This window comes from Staurois parvus, unplaced genomic scaffold (genome assembly GCF_062004578.1).
Source record: "Staurois parvus isolate SC_StPar_1 unplaced genomic scaffold, SC_StPar_1.0 ptg000118l, whole genome shotgun sequence".
Lineage (NCBI taxonomy): Eukaryota > Metazoa > Chordata > Amphibia > Anura > Ranidae > Staurois > Staurois parvus.
In genome coordinates this window covers 6,557,085-6,578,527 of record NW_028317914.1, presented here as the reverse complement: position 1 = coordinate 6,578,527, position 21,443 = coordinate 6,557,085, and the positions used below count along the sequence as shown (strand labels likewise).

Sequence of the window (21,443 nt, the reverse complement as noted above, 5' to 3'; positions counted from 1 at the left end):
TCTTCTTATGTTAGTAGGCATATCATTAACAGTGCAGATAAAGGTGCCACAAGAAGACAAGGTGCAGTTCTTTGCAGCATTCTCATGTGAGCCCAGGGAGTTTTGATGATACCAACAAGTTGGAACCTTGTTGACATGGGCTCATAGTAAGTAAGATTGACAATGGAGGACCAGCACAGGACAATAGAGGTGGACACAGGGAGGACTGCTGGAGCATGGAGCTTACTCAACAGGCTTTTTAATTTTTAACAAAGAGGAGGGGGCACTTAGAAGAACAATTAAACTTGAAATATATTTTATTTGTGCCTTAGAAGTAGTGAAGCCAGACACAACCAGGTAGCAAGTACTCTCAGAAGAAAAAACAACAGTAGTACCTAAGTTTATCTCAAGACTGAGGGGATTTTTATGGGTCTTTTGTTGGCCCTGTTCTAATTCTCAATGGGAATCTTCCACTGGCAGTTGTGTAAGATGTTCATACTACTTCAGATGGAGTCTTCAAGTTTGAAAGTAGATCTAGATGTTCCAAGATGGCTATTCCACAAAATGCTGCATAAAAACCTTTGGGAGACATTGGCTCCTCAATATTGTATTAATAAAATAAAAATATGCAAACTTATTTCTGATGAATGTTCCTTTTTTATCTCATGAGCCATTGTTTTAAAACCACCAAAGGTGGCTACGTTTTCTGCTACACTCTAAAGGCAGCTCTGTTTTTTAGGGAGCGATAACAAATAGAATAAGCTTAGAGACCTGCCATTTAAATGCAAAGTACAACTAAACATATATAATATAACATGCCTACAATATACTCCATGTAATATGACCTTTATTAATTGAATCAATATCTTTTCATCATAAAAATTAGAAATTACTGCATTTTTATGCTTTAGTGAATTCATATATGGGTCTTTTTTGGGTCCTAAATGTTAGGATTTTTTCTTCCTTTGTCCTTCAGAATGTCAACTCTTCATTTACTACTATCCAGCCCATGTAGATTTTTTTTTGTTAGTGGCGTTCAATGGTCTTTGGAAGAAAATGCAACAAAATCAGTTTAGGGCAGCATGTGTCCTGCCCTACACCGCCAAATAATATTGCCCAGAAGAGCGCAGGCATGATGGTGGCGCGCCTGCATTTCAACATAAAAGTCATAAATATCTTAAAAGAGTTTTGCATACAGCCTATTTTTGTCTCTTTCAAAGAAATTCACACGTGAAATTAAATTATCTTTAATTCCTTTCTTTAACTTTGAAGTTTATTTTCAGCTGCACTGTTCTTATGATGTTTTTAATTTCACAGTCCCTACCAGGAAACACACTTTTTTTATTATGTAATAGAAATGAAGCACATTAAGTGTGGTATAAACAAACTATTTTTAAGATCTAGGCTTAAACTATTGCTTTAGAACTACCACAGAGAAATATATTTTAATGCTTAAATAATTTTTTAAAGAAAAAAAAATTTGTACCATACTTACCGTAATTTTCCTGGTGCCTATCCCTGGCAGAATACCTGTGATAAGCTCTGCCTTAGACCCCTCTCTCAGGACCAGTGAATATATAAAAGAAAGGATTAAGGTACCCCAGAATTTTCTGTAATATAGAATACCGAGGGCGGGATTGTATGCTGCCATGAATAGGCACCGGGAAAGGAAAATTAGGTAAGTATGGTACAATTTTCTGTTTTCTTAGTGCCTCCATGGCAGTATACCTGTGATAAATAACTAGCTGAATTGGGTGTGATCTTGTTTAGAAAAAGTTTTATTAAAAAAAAGGAGGATTTTCATTTTGAACAGGCAACAGCCGCCCTGATTACTTGTCTGCCGAACTCCACAGATGAGAGAGCCCCTGGGTCCACTCTGTAGTGCCTCATAAATGTGTGTTGGGATGATCATGTAGCTGCTCTGCAGATCGTCTGGATTTCCACATTTGCCCTAGCTGCCCATGAAGTGGAGACAGACCCGGTCAAATGCACTCTGATTAAAGAAGGGGGTTCCATGGGTTAGATGAATCCCTAAAAGATGCTGTAGTTTGAAGATAGCACCTTAGCACACTGGCGATGTTGAGCTCATGGAGGGTACCCGATTCCTGGTCTGAAAAGATTGGTAGAGCCCATGGTTCTGAAAGATTGGAAAAGGAAAAAACCTTCGGAACGAATCCGCACAGTGTTCTAAGTTCCACCCTATCTGGGTAGAAAGTAATGTGGTCCTCTTCCACCCCTAGGACTTGAAGTTCTGACACTCTTTTAGTGTCATGATACTGCTATTAGGCCAGGGGGAAATGCATAGGCCAGGTTGCATGCCCATGGACTCAAGAGGTCATCTATTGCTTCTGCCTGGGGGTGAGGTAGGCATGTAATGAACTTCGACACCTTGGAGTTGTCTGCTGTAGCAAAGAAATCCAAATCGGGAAGACCCCACAGATTCAGAATCCAATCGAATATCTTGAGATGCAGAGACCATTTGTTGGCGTACAACAAATTTTCAGGACAAAAGGTCCGCCTTCATATTCAAGTGGCCTGGCAGATAGACTGCTGTTAGATCTGTTAAATTCCTATCTGCCCAAAGGATGATGGGTTCCACTTCTCTCAACAAGGACCTGCTGTGGGTCCCCCCTAACGCAGAATGTATAAAATTGGCGTCCTGATGTCCATTTGGAGAAGGGCAGGCTTGTGTCTGATTTGAAACTCTAGGGCTATCAGAGCGAGAAAATCTGCTCGAATTTCCTGAATATTTGAGATGATTCTGCGCCCCCCAGCCGATCGCACTGGTGTCTGTGGTAACTATGGTCCAGGAGAGATACCCCAAAGGAAGCAATATTATAAGCATTTCTTTCTTCATCCACCACCATAGTCCGCTGTGCATCAGTCTTGTCAAACATATGGGCTGGGATAGGTAAAGCGTGTTTTATTGTCTTAGAAATTTTAATTGAATGTGCCTCAGGTGCCAATGGGCCCATGGAACCATTGGGATACATGCTGACATCACCCCTATCAGACTTAGGCTGTTCAAGGCCGTCAGGTGGGATTGTGTCTTCACTTTCTTCATCTTCCTGATGATGGCTGTCATTTTCTGAGGCAGAAGGGACACTAACACCTTGGAAGTGTCGAACAGGGTGCCTAGATAAATAATTTTCTGTGTTGGGATAAGTTGACTTTTTGTTTGATTTATCACCCATCCGAACTCTGACAGTGTGGAAATCAGAATGTCCCTGTGCTCTATTAGTTGGGATGGATTCTTCACTAGTAGTAGGATATCATACAGGTAGTGATATACCCTGAATCCAACTTCCTATAATGGGGCTAGGACTGCGATCAGTACTTTTGTGAAGACTCTGGGAAAAGTACATAGACCGAAGGTCAAACTCTGGAATTGAAGATGAATCTGGCTGACTGCAAACAGTGGGAGTATGGGAATGTGTAATTACGCATCTTGAAGGTCCACTGACAGCATCCAGTCACTGGGTTGAACGGCATGGATTGTAGTCTGCAACAATTCCATCTTGAAGCTTTCCAAGAGTATGTAATGGTTTAATTTCTTGAGGTCTGTTATGGGTCTCCAACCGCCATTCCTTTTGGGTACCAGAAAAAACCTGAAAACCTCTTGGATGGAGGAACCAGTATTACTGCCTGCTGTGCCTGTAGGGAATCCAGAAATTGAAGAAGTACCTCTTTCTTCTGAGGAGACTCTGTTATTTTCGTAGGGGTGAAGAAGTCGTGAGGTGGCAGGTCTGAGAAAGTCCAGAAGTGTCCAAACCGAATTGTCGAGACCACCAAGGGATCCTGGCATTTGTGCATCCAAAACAAGAAGCGCACCAGCCTTGCGCATTACCTCAGCGACCAAAATTTATTACTTGTAAAAAACATACTCACAAACAGCGAATAAAATCAGGCATGTAAGTCCTCTCAGGGACTTGAAGATAACATGAGTCCCATCAGGGGAATAGGTGTTCAGTACAGCTGACGCGTTTCGAAGGGAGTCCCTTCTTCCTCAGAGCTAACTGAACCATAAGTGCACCCTCCTATATATACCCATATCTCTGGACTAAAAATAAGCCCTCCCTACCCGGGTTGGGCAGTCTCAGGATAGTAGGAGGGGCCAAAATCTCATAAACTAACCATCAATATTTACAATGCCATTAGAGAGAGATATAACATATAAATTATAAAATGAATAAAATACATAGAGAACATAAAAAACCTATATAAAATATATATCTTAAAAATATATATATATAAAAAAAAAAAAAAAAAAAAAAAAAACATATATTGCATACGCCACTTGGTGTGCATCTAATCCCTCAATTTGACTATGACACCAGAGGAGATAATGGTCTTCCACAGTTATGAAACATTGTCATGTTCCGTGTTGCATTAGTGAACAATGTGTCCCATGGATACTTCATCCAGAGGACTTGTCATAACGCTGGATGGAAATATAGCGATCGATGTGACAATAATCATAGGTTCTTAATACAGATTGTTAATCACCGGATATTTTGATGGTTAAGTGTCCATAGTGTCACAACCCCATGTATATATATATGTCCAACCATATAGTCAAATCCACCCACACTCAGACCTTCAACCCAGAGCTGTGTGTTTTTTGTATTTTCTACTACCAGGCAGCTGCATGCGTTTCATGATCAGATAATGAAGAGGATTAGATCAGAGCTCTTAGATCCACATGTATATACATTTACACACTCACAGACGTATACATCCACACTCCCACCTTCAATCCTGATGCTGTGTATATTTTATATATATAAAACTAAATATCACCAGGCAGCTGCATGCGTTTCCCGATCCATTGATGAAGGGGATTTGTAGTCAGCTGCATAGGGAGGACATGAACTTCCCTCATTGCTTGCTGGTTTACCCTGTGGAACGCACGCTACTGCTCCATGCTCCTAACTGCGCATGCGTGAACCTAACATGCGCATGTGCAGAAGAAAAAAAAAAAAAAAAAAAAAAAAAAAAAAAAACAGGGGGGCAGATGTATCCTTATAGTATGAAGCAGTGAGAGGAACAATTATTACTATCAGGGCTAATACTAAATAACCATATTCCTTACACTCAGAACATTCCTGTTGATAACAGTATATGTAATGCTGAATACAGAGAATATATATAAATTATGTATATATATATATATATACATACTTCAAATATATTCAATACACTAGATACATCAAATGTATTTGAATCGCAACCTAAAATTGGGGTGGAACAGTAGAGGTCACTAATTGTATTCGTACTTTCTGGTGACTAAATAAGAGTATGAATCTCCAGGTCATCATTTAAACCTCTAGGGGACAAGGTACCCAATGTGAAGATCCAAAAACTTTCTCTTCTACAGAGTTCTTGGTATCTCCTCCCACTATCTAAGTCCTTTGTGATTGCTTCTATTCCAAAGACTTTCAGTCCATCGTAGTTGCTCTGATGTGTTTCTTTGAAATGACGAGGGACTGAATATTTATCTTTTGCCAATTTTATATTACTTTTGTGCTCGCTAATACGTGTCCTAAGACACCGTGAGGTGCGGCCTACATACAGTAGGCCACAGGGGCAAATTAAGCCATAAATGACAAAAGAAGTCCCACAGTTAATAAACTGTTTAATGGAAAATCTCCTGCCGTCTGTGCTCAAAAAATCTTTTTTCCGATGCCATATGACTCCACATGTGCCACAATTGGGAACGCTACATCTGTAGCTGCCCTTTTGGTCGAATAGCACTGACCATGGACCTGGGTTAGATGTCTGCTGGTAGTTCCTTTTACGTACTCTGCTAGGCGCTATTATGCTCCTGAGATCCCTAGGTTTCCTGAAAATTAATGTGGGTTTATCAGGAAGTACCTTCCCTAGAGTAGGGTCGTTTTTTAAAATGTTCCAGTTTTTCGACAGAGTGTAAGCTGTGCATCATATCTACACGCCAAGAGCAATCATCATCCGCAATGGATTCGTAATGTTCCCTTCGGACAGTTCTGCAGGCTACAACGTACGTGCACTATGAAAAAAGACTACTTGGAACAAAGTCTGATCCTTCAAAAGAAATTTGAGGAGAAAGGGTATGATGCACAGCTTATTCAAACAGCATGTAATAAATATTTAGCCCTTTATGATAGTAATTCCATAGATTGTACTGTCGTGGAAGCTGGTGTCCATTCTGAGACCACGACTGACATTTGCAATACAAACGTAGTACGTTTCTGTACTAGATATAGTAACAAAGCCTGGGATATCAAACACACTCTGTCGAAAAACTGGAACATTTTAAAAAACGACCCTACTCTAGGGAAGGTACTTCCTGATAAACCCACATTAATTTTCAGGAAACCTAGGGATCTCAGGAGCATAATAGCGCCTAGCAGAGTACGTAAAAGGAACTACCAGCAGACATCTAACCCAGGTCCATGGTCAGTGCTATTCGACCAAAAGGGCAGCTACAGATGTAGCGTTCCCAATTGTGGCACATGTGGAGTCATATGGCATCGGAAAAAAGATTTTTTGAGCACAGACGGCAGGAGATTTTCCATTAAACAGTTTATTAACTGTGGGACTTCTTTTGTCATTTATGGCTTAATTTGCCCCTGTGGCCTACTGTATGTAGGCCGCACCTCACGGTGTCTTAGGACACGTATTAGCGAGCACAAAAGTAATATAAAATTGGCAAAAGATAAATATTCAGTCCCTCGTCATTTCAAAGAAACACATCAGAGCAACTACGATGGACTGAAAGTCTTTGGAATAGAAGCAATCACAAAGGACTTAGATAGTGGGAGGAGATACCAAGAACTCTGTAGAAGAGAAAGTTTTTGGATCTTCACATTGGGTACCTTGTCCCCTAGAGGTTTAAATGATGACCTGGAGATTCATACTCTTATTTAGTCACCAGAAAGTACGAATACAATTAGTGACCTCTACTGTTCCACCCCAATTTCAGGTTGCGATTCAAATACATTTGATGTATCTAGTGTATTGAATATATTTGAAGTATGTATATATATATATATATATATACATAATTTATATATATTCTCTGTATTCAGAATTACATATACTGTTATCAACAGGAATGTTCTGAGTGTAAGGAATATGGTTATTTAGTATTAGCCCTGATAGTAATAATTGTTCCTCTCACTGCTTCATACTATAAGGATACATCTGCCCCCCTGTTTTTTTTTTTTTTTTTTTTTTTTTTTCTTCTGCACATGCGCATGTTAGGTTCACGCATGCGCAGTTAGGAGCATGGAGCAGTAGCGTGCGTTCCACAGGGTAAACCAGCAAGCAATGAGGGAAGTTCATGTCCTCCCTATGCAGCTGACTACAAATCCCCTTCATCAATGGATCGGGAAACGCATGCAGCTGCCTGGTGATATTTAGTTTTATATATATAAAATATACACAGCATCAGGATTGAAGGTGGGAGTGTGGATGTATACGTCTGTGAGTGTGTAAATGTATATACATGTGGATCTAAGAGCTCTGATCTAATCCTCTTCATTATCTGATCATGAAACGCATGCAGCTGCCTGGTAGTAGAAAATACAAAAAACACACAGCTCTGGGTTGAAGGTCTGAGTGTGGGTGGATTTGACTATATGGTTGGACATATATATATACATGGGGTTGTGACACTATGGACACTTAACCATCAAAATATCCGGTGATTAACAATCTGTATTAAGAACCTATGATTATTGTCACATCGATCGCTATATTTCCATCCAGCGTTATGACAAGTCCTCTGGATGAAGTATCCATGGGACACATTGTTCACTAATGCAACACGGAACATGACAATGTTTCATAACTGTGGAAGACCATTATCTCCTCTGGTGTCATAGTCAAATTGAGGGATTAGATGCACACCAAGTGGCGTATGCAATATATGTTTTTTTTTTTTTTTTTTTTTTTTATATATATATATTTTTAAGATATATATTTTATATAGGTTTTTTATGTTCTCTATGTATTTTATTCATTTTATAATTTATATGTTATATCTCTCTCTAATGGCATTGTAAATATTGATGGTTAGTTTATGAGATTTTGGCCCCTCCTACTATCCTGAGACTGCCCAACCCGGGTAGGGAGGGCTTATTTTTAGTCCAGAGATATGGGTATATATAGGAGGGTGCACTTATGGTTCAGTTAGCTCTGAGGAAGAAGGGACTCCCTTCGAAACGCGTCAGCTGTACTGAACACCTATTCCCCTGATGGGACTCATGTTATCTTCAAGTCCCTGAGAGGACTTACATGCCTGATTTTATTCGCTGTTTGTGAGTATGTTTTTTACAAGTAATAAATTTTGGTCGCTGAGGTAATGCGCAAGGCTGGTGCGCTTCTTGTTTTTTATTTCATTTTACAGTGCTGATTGGGCTTCCCCAGCCTTGGTTTGGAGCTGCACAGCCCTTTATGCAGTGGTGTTCGTTCTCCCCAGGCCTGGTTCCATCTTGTGCCACCTGTCTGAGTCTTGGAGCGCAGGAGAATTCTTTTTCGATTTTCCATTTGTGCATCCAAACCTTGGTAAAATACCTCAGTCTGGCTCCTACTGGGATCGCCTGAGATGGCCTGGCATCAAAAGGATTTGGTGGTGTCCTGCGGGTTAGGCAAAGCCCTTTGTTTGTGGGTCCTCAAAAAAGTGGATTGTGTGCTTCTCCAGGTCTTTCTTGAGTCTCTGCCCTGTCTGAACTGCCTGTAATCTTTGCCCCTGAACTGCTGAAATCTTGAAGTAATTCCCCTGGTACGTCTAGGTCTTCTGTCTTGGGGTAACAGGCCTGATTTTCCTCCTGTAAGATGTGAAATGGCCTTTTCCAGCCTCTCTCCAAACAGTGCTTTGCCATCGAAAGGGATTTTACACCAATTTTGTTTTGATGCTGGGTTGGCTGCCCATGGCTTCAACCATAAGGCCCACCTTGCCATTACGGCATGCAGCATTGATCTTGCAGATGATCTTATTGTATCGATAGCTGCTTCACCAATGAAGTCAGCCGAGAGCTTGAGCTCATCCAAAGCCTTGACTATATCTTCCTTGAGAACTCCCTGTTGGATAGCCACCTCTATGTTGTTCATCCATACTCCCAAAGCATTGGAGACGGATGTTAGTGCAATCGCAGGCAGGCAGGCATTTCCGGCCATCTGATAGGTCCTCTTTAGGTCAAGATCTATTCCTCTGTCTAGGGGGTCTTTAAATGAGGTTGAGTCATCCATAGGTAATGTTATGTTTTTTTCTAAGCGGACCACCACTGCATCCACTAACAGTGGATCATTCTGGAGTCTGCTTCTGACAGCGGATATAGCTTTCCCAGGCGATTTAGAGAAAATCTTTTCTCAGTCTTTTTCCATTCTCCTTCTATAACATTCCTGGTTTCATCCACCAGAGGAAACAAGGAGATTCACTTTTTAAGAAATGGGAAGTAGCCCCTTGATTTCTTTGCTGGGGAATCAGTTTTTTCCCAACCAATGGCAAGCTTGACTGACTGGACATAAGGCTGAACCAGGGAAAGCTAAAGCCTGAGGGATCTGATTAATCAGAGTAATCTTCTTCTCCAGATTGTCTAGACAGCCGGTTCGCTATTGGGTGAGAGGATTCACCCGAGAATGGGCCTGGTAGTAGCGCGTCTGATGCCTCTTCCTATGATAATAGTTGTGACAGATTAGCTGCTACTAGTTCTACGAGTGAATCTTTGACCACTTTTTTTTAGTAGGTCCGCAACCTGCTGGCTCTCTGCACCTCTTTCCGCTGCATAGTCTCCGAAACAGTCTCTGCAGACTAGCTTGTGCGGTAGAGAGGTGGCTTCACATGCCCAGCATTTTTGGGGTCTAGGACATGGGGAGCATGAGGATCATTGTCTTTTGGCAGAAGAACATGCCCCAGTCAGATGGTATCTGGAAGATCGAGTTTGGCTCAGACTTCCCTCGTTGGATTCTTCACGGCGCCTGGATCTCCTCTTGGACTTCTTCTGGTGTACAGGGCTGAAATACATAAATGTACCAGCATAAGCGCATTCTTTTTTTTTTTACTTACCCAGCCGAAAGCCCTTACCTTTGAAGTAGAGGGTCTTGTTCGGGCGGCGAACGGCTCATCTTAAGCAGAGAGCAAAAAAGAGCAGCTATAAGACAGGAAGAGGATTAGATTACTGCGTTTCCCCCTCTTTTTTTTTGAAAAAAAAAAAAAAACAATAAAAGAGGGTGCATGGTAGAAAGGAAGAAGGGGGAAAAAAAAGAGAAAGAGAAAAAAAAAGAAGACTTACCACAGATGAATACTGATGATACTTCCAGGAGCTCTCAGCAAGGCTGACCTCCACCGAAGCCACACAAGGCCACATTAAAGCTCCTGGGATTATCTAGTGGAAGGGGAGGGGCAAAGGGAAACAAGCTCCTCCCCCATCCTGGAAGGAAAAAATAGGAATTCAAGTAGGGGCAAAATAGCTTATTTGCCCATAACCAAGATGGCCATCGTAGCGTCAAGCCACACCGTGCATGTGCGAATCGACGGCTCTAGGACCCTGCTGGCCAGCCCAGTCACTTGAGTCCTCGTATGCGCAGGTATGCTGCCATGGAGGCACCAGGAAATATGATTGCCCTCCAGATAGACAAAATGGTTTCTCTTAAAAATATAATGGCTTCCACGGGAAGAAGGACATTTCAGCTGAACTGATCAAGGTTATACTTTATATTACTTCAGTGACAACAGAGTGTTCTGCATAAAATTGCAGAGATCATACACCAATAGGAGGAGAGCACTGCCTTAAACAGGTCATGTGACAGGTTTGTGCCTCTTTTCCCTGATTCACTAACCACTTGACCTCCTGAGGATTTACCCCCCTTCTTGACCAGGCCATTTTTTGTGTTACAGCGCTGCGTTACTTTAACTGACAATTGTGCAATCATGCAACGCTGCACCCAAATGAAATTTATGTCCTTTTTTTCCCCACGAATTGAGCTTTCTTTTGGTCATATTTGATCGCCTGTGTGTTTTTTATTTTTTGTGCTATAGAAAAAAAAAGTCCGTCAATTTTAAGAAAACAAAAACTTTATTTTTTACTTTTTGCTATTAAACATGTCCAGTAAAAAATTTTGTCATAAATTTAGGACAAAATGTATTCTGCTGCATGTCTTAGCTAAACAAAAAAAACCTAATATGTGTAAATTCATTTGTTTACGTGAGTTATAGCATTTACAAATGGAGGTATATATACTGAAATTTCTGACACTGAGGGTAACTGACTAGGTGTCACTGACATACAAAGTGACACCAATACAGTGATCAGTGCTAAAAACAAAATCACTGACACTGTACTAATGGCACTGAGCAGGAAGGGGTTAACATGAGGGGCGATCAAAGGGTTAACTGTGTGCAGGGAGTGTTTTACTAGGGGGCTATGTCAGTGTGCTTCACTGTAAGCACACTGCATTAGATGCAGTGCTTCCAAAGCAGTGTGCCCGAGCTGACAGGGAGAACTGTAGTAAACAAAACAGTCCTCCTCCCCATTGGAGATCCTCAGTAATCAGCGGGCGCCAGCAAGTAATCACTAGCTGGGACCCGGTGATTGACAGCCGCGACTGCAAATGGCCGAAAGTGCAAGATTCCTACACGGAAATGCAAAATCACACACATATAATATATATATATACACTCTGTATATATGATTTTGCACACCCGTGCCACCCTGCATTTCTGCTATAGGGCGGTCGGGAAGCGGTTAAAGATTTTCTCTGGGCTTCAACAAATGGCAGCATGAAGAAACAGGAACAATGATGGAGGCTATTTACAGCACGCTAATTTTAGTAGCATAAATGTTAATGTGGAATGTATGTTTCTTGCTAAAGAACATTATTTTTATGTAAAGTTCCGCTTTAAGTGTTAGCATTAGACATAGGAGGAGGTTTAAGTGTTAGGTGGTGGATTCAGATGTTTATGCTACATATAGGGGTTGATTTAGTAAAGCTGGAGAGTGCAAAATCTGGTGCAGCTCTGCATAGAAACTAAATATGTGCAATTCAGTTTGTTGAGTTTCCTTTTTCGGATGAAAATTTCATTTTCGGAGATTCAGATGTATCCAAATTTCTGAAAGGACAAATTAACTAATTTGAGCGAATCCAAAAATGTTATAACAACATTTTTGGATCAGTTCAGATTCATTTGGATCATTCATATCATTAAGAAGAGCCAGTTGTTAAGGAGCAGGCGGCCACCACCACTTCCTTAACAACCATGATATCAGCAGGATTCCCCCCTGTCAGCATAATGTAAACATAAGAAGTGTCGGTTAAAATAAAAAATAAAACAACAGTGTGGGGTCCCCTCCAATCCTTACTAGGCCCTTCGGGATGAGTATGGATTTTGAGGGGAACCCCATATCAAAATGGTGAGGGAACACGGGCCTCTTCTTCACAACCCTGGGTGGTGGTTGTGAGAGCCTGCAGGTGAGGGGGGCTCATTGGATTTTGGGAGCCCTCTTTCACAAGGGGGCCTCCAGATCCCACTCCCCCCCCCGTGAATGAGTATGGGGTACATATTAACCCTACTCATTCACCAAAAAAGTGTCAAAATTAAACATAAAACACAGTTTTTGGTAAGTCCTATATTAACAACCCCCCCCCCCAAAAAAAAAAAAGTTCCCTGAAGTAGATCCAATGTCAATCTAGATGAACGCTGTTCTGCGCAAAACAAAACCTCTGCTGCCCTCCAGACACGATGTGTCCCATTCAGGGACACATGCCGAATGACAGGTAAACATGGGGGTAGGGTCACCCGTTGACATCACCAGATGACCCTCCCCCATATTTACCTGTCTGGGACAAGTGTCTCTCTACGGGACACATCATTTGCCTAAATTTGCCTAATGACAGGTAAACATGAGGGTCGCTGTGATGGGACACTTCGTGTTCTAACCATTGTATGGTTAGATTTCAAGTTTATGCAGTAAGGGTTCACTAAAGGGTAAATGTTGGGGGGAATAGATTACAAGAGCACATTTAGGGAAAGGTTGTGTTAAGTGTTAATTTTTAGATGAAGCTAAGGAGTAATTATATATTTCATCTTCTTCAAATTTTGTAGTTTCTCTTTGTAGTCAAACTGCCTTGCACTGTAGAAGTACCATAGATTGCCTGAACACTCATTCTGGCTCTCGCAAGACTAGGCCACCTAGTATGGCTTATTCTGATGTCATAACTACAACATTATAGATAGTCTGATAAGAGTTCTTCTCATCTTAGAAGCTTATGATGACATATCGACAGAAGTTCTATTATAAAAATGAAAATGAATCATAACTATCATGCAAATGTGTTCTTGTTTTTTATTGTTATATCTTTACACATCAATAAAACACTGAAATACAATTCCATTACACAAGACTGTAATCGGACATTTCTTTGAGTTTCTGTCATAAACCAGATACTTATCTCACACTGACAGGAAGGTAAGAAGTGTAAGAGCTTGAAGCTGCTGATGACAGCAAAGCTGGCCAAAAACATTCTGCAGGAAAACATGAGGCATTGGCCTGCATATGAACATGTGAACTGTGGCATCACCAAGCCTGAACTTCCTTGCTGACAGTGTCAGGGTCTGGCCACTGTCCTTTCGTATATATAGATCAGGGGTCTCCAAACTTTCTAAACAAAGGGCCAGTATACTGTCTTTCAGACCATGGAGGGGGCCCCGACTGAGGTCAGAGGAGAGGAATAGTGCCCCATTCTTGGTGCCAGAGGGGAGGAATAGTGCCCCATCCTTGTTGGTAGTTGGAGGACATATTCCCAATTGTATATGTCAGTAAGTTGAATGGTGCCCCAAGGGCCGGATAAAGGCAAAGGGCCGCATCTGGCCCCCGGTCCACAGTTTGGAGACCACTGATGTACTGTTGATGGTCAGACAGTCTGTTTCAGTACAACTTTGACATTTGCTATAGGCCAAGCCAGGAAAGTTTAATCAAGTAGCAGGTTATTTGTCTTGTGTTGTCTTCAATCGAGAAGAGTAACAGGAACACCAAAAGAAGAGCTGTGTATTTCACCAGTCTTCACGGTCACACCACAGGACCTGGTGACTGCATTTCAAAATGATCTAGAGTTTCAAGAAATACTGACCTACTTACATGGATACAGATACATGGATACACAATGTATACAGTCCTCCACTTACTCTAATGGGAATACATTAGACCTTGTTTTCTCCCATCTTTGCACTCCCTACAACCTCACAAACACCCCCTTTCCTCTCTCTGATCACAATCTCATCACCTTTACAGTGTCCTCGTCTTCAAACACTTATCCCTCCATGCAGCAAACAATTACCCGCAGAAACCTTCACAACTTGAACCCTTCTCTTTTCCACTCTGCAACTGACTGTCTCTATGAATCTCTCCTCTGTCCTGCCCTGACCTGGCCACTTCTGTCTCCAACAGTTCACTTTCATCCACATTAGACTCACTTGCTCTTCTAACTACATGAAGTATCAGGCCCCGACCATTACAACCGTGGCAGACTGACGATACCAGAAATCTTAAGCAACATACAGTAGACCTGTACTGGAGCGATTGTGGCGTAAAACAAAATCTCAGCAAGCATTCACCCTATATAAATCTGCTTTCTTAACATACAATTTCTCCTTCCATGCTGCCAAACAAGCCTACTTTGTCACTCTTATTATTACCTTGTCATCCAGTACTCGTCGTCTCTTCTCTACGTTTAACTCTCTACTTTCTCTGCCTCCATCCAGTAACTTACTTACTGCTTATGAGATTGCAAATCGTTTAAAAAACAAGATTGATGCAATTTGTAGGGGCATCTCTGCTACACAGACATCTATCCCACTTAGCATACCTTATACTAAACCTTCCTCAACAGTTTCCTCTTTTCACTTTGCTACTACTAAAAAGGTCACTAAAGTTTTTTCAAAAGACCATCTCACCACATGTCCCCTGGATCCTGTCCACTCTCAAGTACTACGGTCACCCTCTTCTTCTGTCCTATGCTCCATCACTCACATCTCCAATTATTCCCTCTCTAATGGTGCTGTCAGGCTCCGCCCAACGGGATCTCTAGTGGTCCACAGCACGGGGTTTCCCAGGATGCGGAGTCTAAGTCCCAGTCTGCCTTTTCACCAGGGCCCCTGATGGTGGGGATGGACTTGGTGCAAGACTGGAACCAGGTCGCGCCCCTGGGCACCCCCGGCGGTGGCAGAGGGGTCCCGCTGAGGGTATGTGCCCGGGATGAGCCTGCTGTGAAGGGGATGACAGGTCCGATCCGAGCGGATGGATGGGATGACAGATCCCGATCCGAGCGGGATGGACGGATGACAGATCCCGATCCGAGCGGGATGGATGGGTGACAGCTAGAAGTGAGCGAGGTCAGACTAGCCGGGTCGGTATCATGCGGGCAGCGTGGTACAGGGGGAGTAAGCGGAGAATGGTCAGGGTCACAAGCCAGGTTCAGCAGGTAGCGGGCAGCGTGGTACCGAGGGTCAGGCAGAAGGATGGTCAGGGACGAGCCGGGGTCAGAGCAGGAGAGGGTCAGCATAAGTCAGAACAGGCAGAGTTTGGCAACTAGGAAGCGTACTTACAGGATCAGGAACAAGACCTTGCGGCAACCTGGAGATGCACAGGGCAGCTTTAAATAGAGCGCCCTGTTCTCCCATTGGTGCGGCCGCGATCGCTACTGCGCATGCGCGGTCGCTGCCGCGATCGCCGAGGACTCTGCACTCGCCGGCTGGGACGGATCGGCCCTCTGCGCATGCACGCACCGCCGAGGACCCGGGATCCCTGACATTGCCCCCCCCCTACGGGCAACCTCCGGATGCCCAACTGACCCCTACTGAACGGCTGGTTCTGAAAAACGGGGCGTGCACATTTTGAGCCGGCTCCCATGAATTTTCCTCCGCCCCATATCCTTTCCATTTAACCAGAAACTGAGTTTGGCCACCCCTCTTCCTACAATCTAAGATAGCTTCAACTTCAAATTCCTCCTCCCCATCCACGTCTACTGCCTCCGGTGGTTTAGACCTTCGATCCGGGAAGGGGTCTGGAGCTGCTGGCTTCAACAGGGACACGTGGAAGACCGGATGAACCTTCATAGACTCGGGCAGTGCAAGCTCGTATGCCACCTCGTTGATCTTACGTTTTACCCGAAAAGGCCCCAAGAATTTGGGAGTCAATTTCTTCGAAGGGCAGGGCATTTTTAAATTTGCGGTGGACAACCAAACCTGGTCTTCTGGCTGCAAACTCAATTCCCCCCTTCTTTTCTTATCAAATGCCCTCTTATTGTCACCCTGGGCCTTTGCCATTGCTTCCTGCAATACCTTGCTATTGGTTGACAAAAAGTTCAACATATCCTGCGTGGCCGGGAACGCGACCTCCGGGATCAGATCTGGCAGGAATACAGGGTGGAACCCGTAGTTTGCGAAAAATGGGGACTGTCTAGTAGCCGAGTGACTCGCATTGTTATACGCGAATTCCGCAAGTGGCAGGAGAGTAAACCAGTCATCTTGGAGGAAAGTGGTATAGCACCTGAGGTACTGCTCTAGGGTCTGGTTTGTACGCTCCGTCTGGCCATTGGTCTGTGGGTGGTAAGCGGAGGAGAATGATAGCTTAATTCCCAGGGTATCACATAGAGCTTTCCAGAACCTGGATGTAAACTGAACCCCTCTGTCAGATACAATATCCCTGGGAATTCCGTGGAGTCTTACCACTTCCTTAATAAACACATGTGCTGTCTCAAGGGCCGTAGATGTGTCCTTTAGAGATACAAAATGGGCCATCTTGGACAGGCGGTCTACAAGCACGAAGATTGCTGTGTGGTCCTGAGAGGGTGGAAGTTCCACAATAAAGTCAATGGAAATCATTGTCCATGGTCTGTCGGGTATTGGTAATGGACGCAAGAGACCCCAAGCCTTATTCCTAGTAGGCTTGTTCCTCTGACAAACGGGACAGGTTTTTACGTAAGTTTCGCACTCTCTGGCCATATTAGGCCACCAGAAAGTACGCTGCAACAGCTCCAAGGTCTTACGTACCCCAAAGTGCCCGGCCAGCGGGTGATCATGGCAGTATCCTAATACCAATGTACGGGCTTCCTCAGGGACCACAATCTGATCCTCCTTCCAGAGGAGTCCCTCCCTATTTAGTAAGGGGACACCGGGTGGACCTTGCATACCTACGGACGCGGTCTGCAATTGAGAATGGAGCTCCGATTGGAGGGCTAGGAAATTCCCTGGGGACAGGATAGTGTCTGGCTTGGGACTCTCTTCGGGATCCCCAAACATGCGGGAGAGCGCGTCAGGTTTCGTGTTCTTAGACCCTGGCCTATAGGTTATATGGAAAAAGCGTGAAAAGAACAGTGCCCACCTGGCCTGATGTGGCCTCAGACGTTTAGCTGTTCTCAAATACTCTAGGTTCTTGTGATCCGTGAAAATCAATATCGGGTGTACCGCCCCCTCTAACAAGTATCTCCATTTCTCTAGTGCCACCTTGATCGCCAAGAGTTCCCGATCCCCGATATCATAATTCCTTTCAGCAGGAGTTAGTTTCCTGGAGAAGAAAGCCACCGGGTGCACAAGCTCCTTGATGCCCTTCCTCTGGGACAGGATCGCCCCAACCGCATTCTCGGATGCGTTTACCTCCAAGATATATGGCAAGGACGAATCGGGGTGGCTCAAAATAGGAGCTGCCGTAAACAACTCTTTTAAAGCTTCGAATGCCCTTTGTGCCTCAGGTGTTCACTGGAAGCGGACCCCCTGCCTGGTCAGCTGGGTGATAGGGGATACTAGGCCCGAAAAGTTCTTAATGAACTTCCTATAAAAGTTTGCAAAGCCGATAAAGCGTTGGACCGCTTTCTTATCGGTGGGTGCTGGCCAATCTAAGATGGCCGAAACCTTTTGGGGATCCATGGCTATTCCCGTGGGAGAGATGGTTAGACCCAGAAATGAAATACTACTCTGTTCAAAGCAGCACTTGTCTGCCTTGGCATACAAGCTGTGTTGGCGGAGCCGTTCTAACACGCGCCTCACGTGACCCCTATGGTCCTCCAAGGTTGGGGAAAAGATAAGGATATTGTCTAGGTATACAATGACGAAGATATCCAGATAGTCCCTGAACACATCGTTTATGAAATGCTGGAAGCTGGCTGGAGCGTTGCATAGGCCGAAGGGCATAACCAAATATTCAAACTGTCCGAATCTGGTACGGAATGCTGTCTTCCATTCGTCCCCCTCTCTGATACGGACTAAATTATAGGCACCTCTCAAGTCTAGTTTAGTGAAGACAGATGCTGATTTTAGCCTCTGAAAAAGTTCGGGGACTAGTGGTAACGGGTAACGGTTCTTCACCGTGACTTTATTCAAGTCCCGGTAATCTACGCAGGGCCGGAGGGACTTGTCCTTTTTTTCCACAAAGAAAATGCCCGCCCCAGCTGGTGACATGGAGGGTATAATAAACCCCTTATGGAGGTTTTCATCGATGTATTCTCTCAGCACCCCTAACTCCCGCTCGGATAAGGGGAATATCCGCCCAAATGGAATCTCCAACCCTGGGAGGAGATCAATTGGGCAGTCATAACCTCGGTGCGGGGGGAGAGTGTCTGCCCCCCGCTTGCTAAACACATCCAAAAAACTATGGTAGGCCGAAGGAATGACTTGCGCCAGTTCCACATCTGTCTCTAGACACGACAAGGTCTCCGGAATCGGGGAGGTCTTAGGGAGGCAATGCTGCTGGCAGTATGTGGAGAGGAACTGGATAGAACCGTCTTCCAGTCCACCTGGGGATTATGGGTTCGTAACCACGGGAGCCCCAAAATAATTGGAAATAATGGGGATGCTATGGCGTCTAACCGAAGGAGTTCTTCATGATGGGTCGATATAATAGTACGGATAGGTGGGGTCTCGTGGTCCACCACCCCTGACTTAATACGGGATCCATCTGCCAGGAAAATATTCAATCCCACCTCCTTAGCCTGTAGGGGGATTTGTTGCTGAACTGCAAAGTCCAAATCTATGAAGCAACTACACGCCCCAGAATCCACAATTGCTGTGGTCACCACCGTTCTCCCCGGCAGCTGAAGTGACACAGGTACCGCTAGATAACTAGTGCTGCCCACACTGGTAGAATTGACCGTAGAAAAAACAGCGGAACACTTACCCCCCTTGGCTGGACAGGTACGTACCACATGGCCTGCTCCCCCACAGTATAGGCAGAGATGGTTGGTAAGACGCCTCTGGCGTTCCTCAGGTGTAAGTGTCGGCCGTGTCCTTCCCGGTGGTCCGGTCTTGGGTGTATCCATAGCATCCTGATTCTGGCTTGCCGGCTGGAACTGGGTTGAAGCCTGGAGGGGTGTTTCAGTTGGTCCCTGTCCTTGGTTGCACCTTTCCTACCTGCGCTCCCGCAACCGGCGGTCAATTCGAATAGTCAATGCTATTAGGGCCTCCAAAGTACTAGGTATGTCTATTCGGGCCAATTCGTCCTTCAGTGATTCAGCTAACCCTATGCGGAACTGGTGGTGCAGAGCCGCCTCGTTCCATTGGCTGTCACTACGCCAACGCCTGAATTCGGCGGCATAATCCTCCACTGTCCGGTGACCCTGCCTGAGTGTATATAGGGCCCTCTCGGCCGTTGCGGCGCGCAGCGGGTCATCATACAAGAGGGCCATAGCCTCAAAAAATACTGTCACTGACCTCAACAGTGGGTCTCGATTCTCTAGGAGCCGGTGGGCCCAGTCTTGGGGTCCACCCTGTAGTAGGGCAATGATGAACCCTACTCTCACTGATTCAGAGAAAAAGGTCAGAGGCTGGAGGTCAAAGTATAGCTGACAGGAGCTACGAAAGGCCCTGAATCTACTTCGGTCTCCAGAAAAACGTTCTGGTGTGGGGACACGGGGTTCAGGTGCGGGTAACAACCCTGGTGTCTCCCTAGTGGGTTCCCCAGACCCCCTGGTAGATGTAGCTATGGTCTGCATGCGACTGTCCAATTTTGTATAACCCTCCTGTAGACCCCTAATTCCTAGTGTAAGGGTCTCCATCTGTCGGCAGATGTCATCCAGAGGGGATGTTCCCCTTCCAGGCTCAGTCATGGCCGCAAGGTACTGTCAGGCTCCGCCCAACGGGATCTCTAGTGGTCCACAGCACGGAGTTTCCCAGGACGCGGAGTCTAAGTCCCAGTCTGCCTTTTCACCAGGGCCCCTGATGGTGGGGATGGACTTGGTGCAAGACTGGAACCAGGTCGCGCCCCTGGGCACCCCCGGCGGTGGCAGAGGGGTCCCGCTGAGGGTATGTGCCCGGGATGAGCCTGCTGTGAAGGGGATGACAGGTCCGATCCGAGCGGATGGATGGGATGACAGATCCCGATCCGAGCGGGATGGACGGATGACAGATCCCGATCCGAGTGGGATGGATGGGTGACAGCTAGGAGTGAGCGAGGTCAGACTAGCCGGGTCGGTATCGTGCGGGCAGCGTGGTACAGGGGGAGTAAGCGGAGAATGGTCAGGGTCACAAGCCAGGTTCAGCAGGTAGCGGGCAGCGCGGTACCGAGGGTCAGGCAGAAGGATGGTCAGGGACGAGCTGGGGTCAGAGCAGGAGAGGGTCAGCATAAGTCAGAACAGGCAGAGTTTGGCAACTAGGAAGCGTACTTACAGGATCAGGAACAAGACCTTGCGGCAACCTGGAGATGCACAGGGCAGCTTTAAATAGAGCTCCCTGTTCTCCCATTGTTGCGGCTGCGATCGCTACTGCGCATGCGCGGCCGCCGCCGCGATCGCCGAGGACTCTGCACTCGCCGGCTGGGACGGATCGGCCGTCTGCGCATGCGCGCACCGCCGAGGACCCAGGATCCCTGACAGGTGCCTTCCCAACACCTCTAAAGCATGCACAAATCACTCCCATACTTAAAAATCCCTTGCTGGACCCCACCAACCTGAACAACTTAAGACCCATCTCCCTGCTCCCGTTTACCTCTAAACTCTTAGAACACTTAGTCTACAATCGCCTGAGCTCCTACCTCACTGACACCATCCTTCTTGACCCTTTACAGTCTGGCTTTCGCTCACTACACTTCACTGAAACTGCCCTACTAAAACTCACTAATGATTTACTACCTGCTAAAACCAATGGCCACTACCCCATACTCTTACTATTTGACTTCTCTGCAGCTTTTGATACTGTTGACCATCTCCTCCTCCTCAAAAAACTCCACTCTCTTAGCCTCTGAGACTCTGCTCTCTCCTGGTTCTCCTCCTACTTTTCACAACGCTCCTTCAGCGTTACCTATAACTCTGTCCTTGGATCCCTTCTCTTCTCCATCTACACCTCCTCCCTTAGTCACTTGATAAACTCCCATGGATTTAAGTACCATCTCTATGCTGATGACACACAAATCTATATTTCTACTCCTCACCTCACTCCTTCAGTCTCCTCTCTCATTACTAACCTACTAAGTGACATATCAACATGGATATCACTCCAG

The 21,443-nt window shown here is 45.0% G+C and overlaps 1 pseudogene; it reads right to left on the bottom strand.

Annotated features, from left to right (window-relative positions):
• Positions 1-8,577: 8,577 nt before the first annotated feature.
• The window catches only part of LOC149467240 (uncharacterized), a 70,081-nt pseudogene continuing 57,215 nt past the window's right edge, over positions 8,578-21,443 (bottom strand).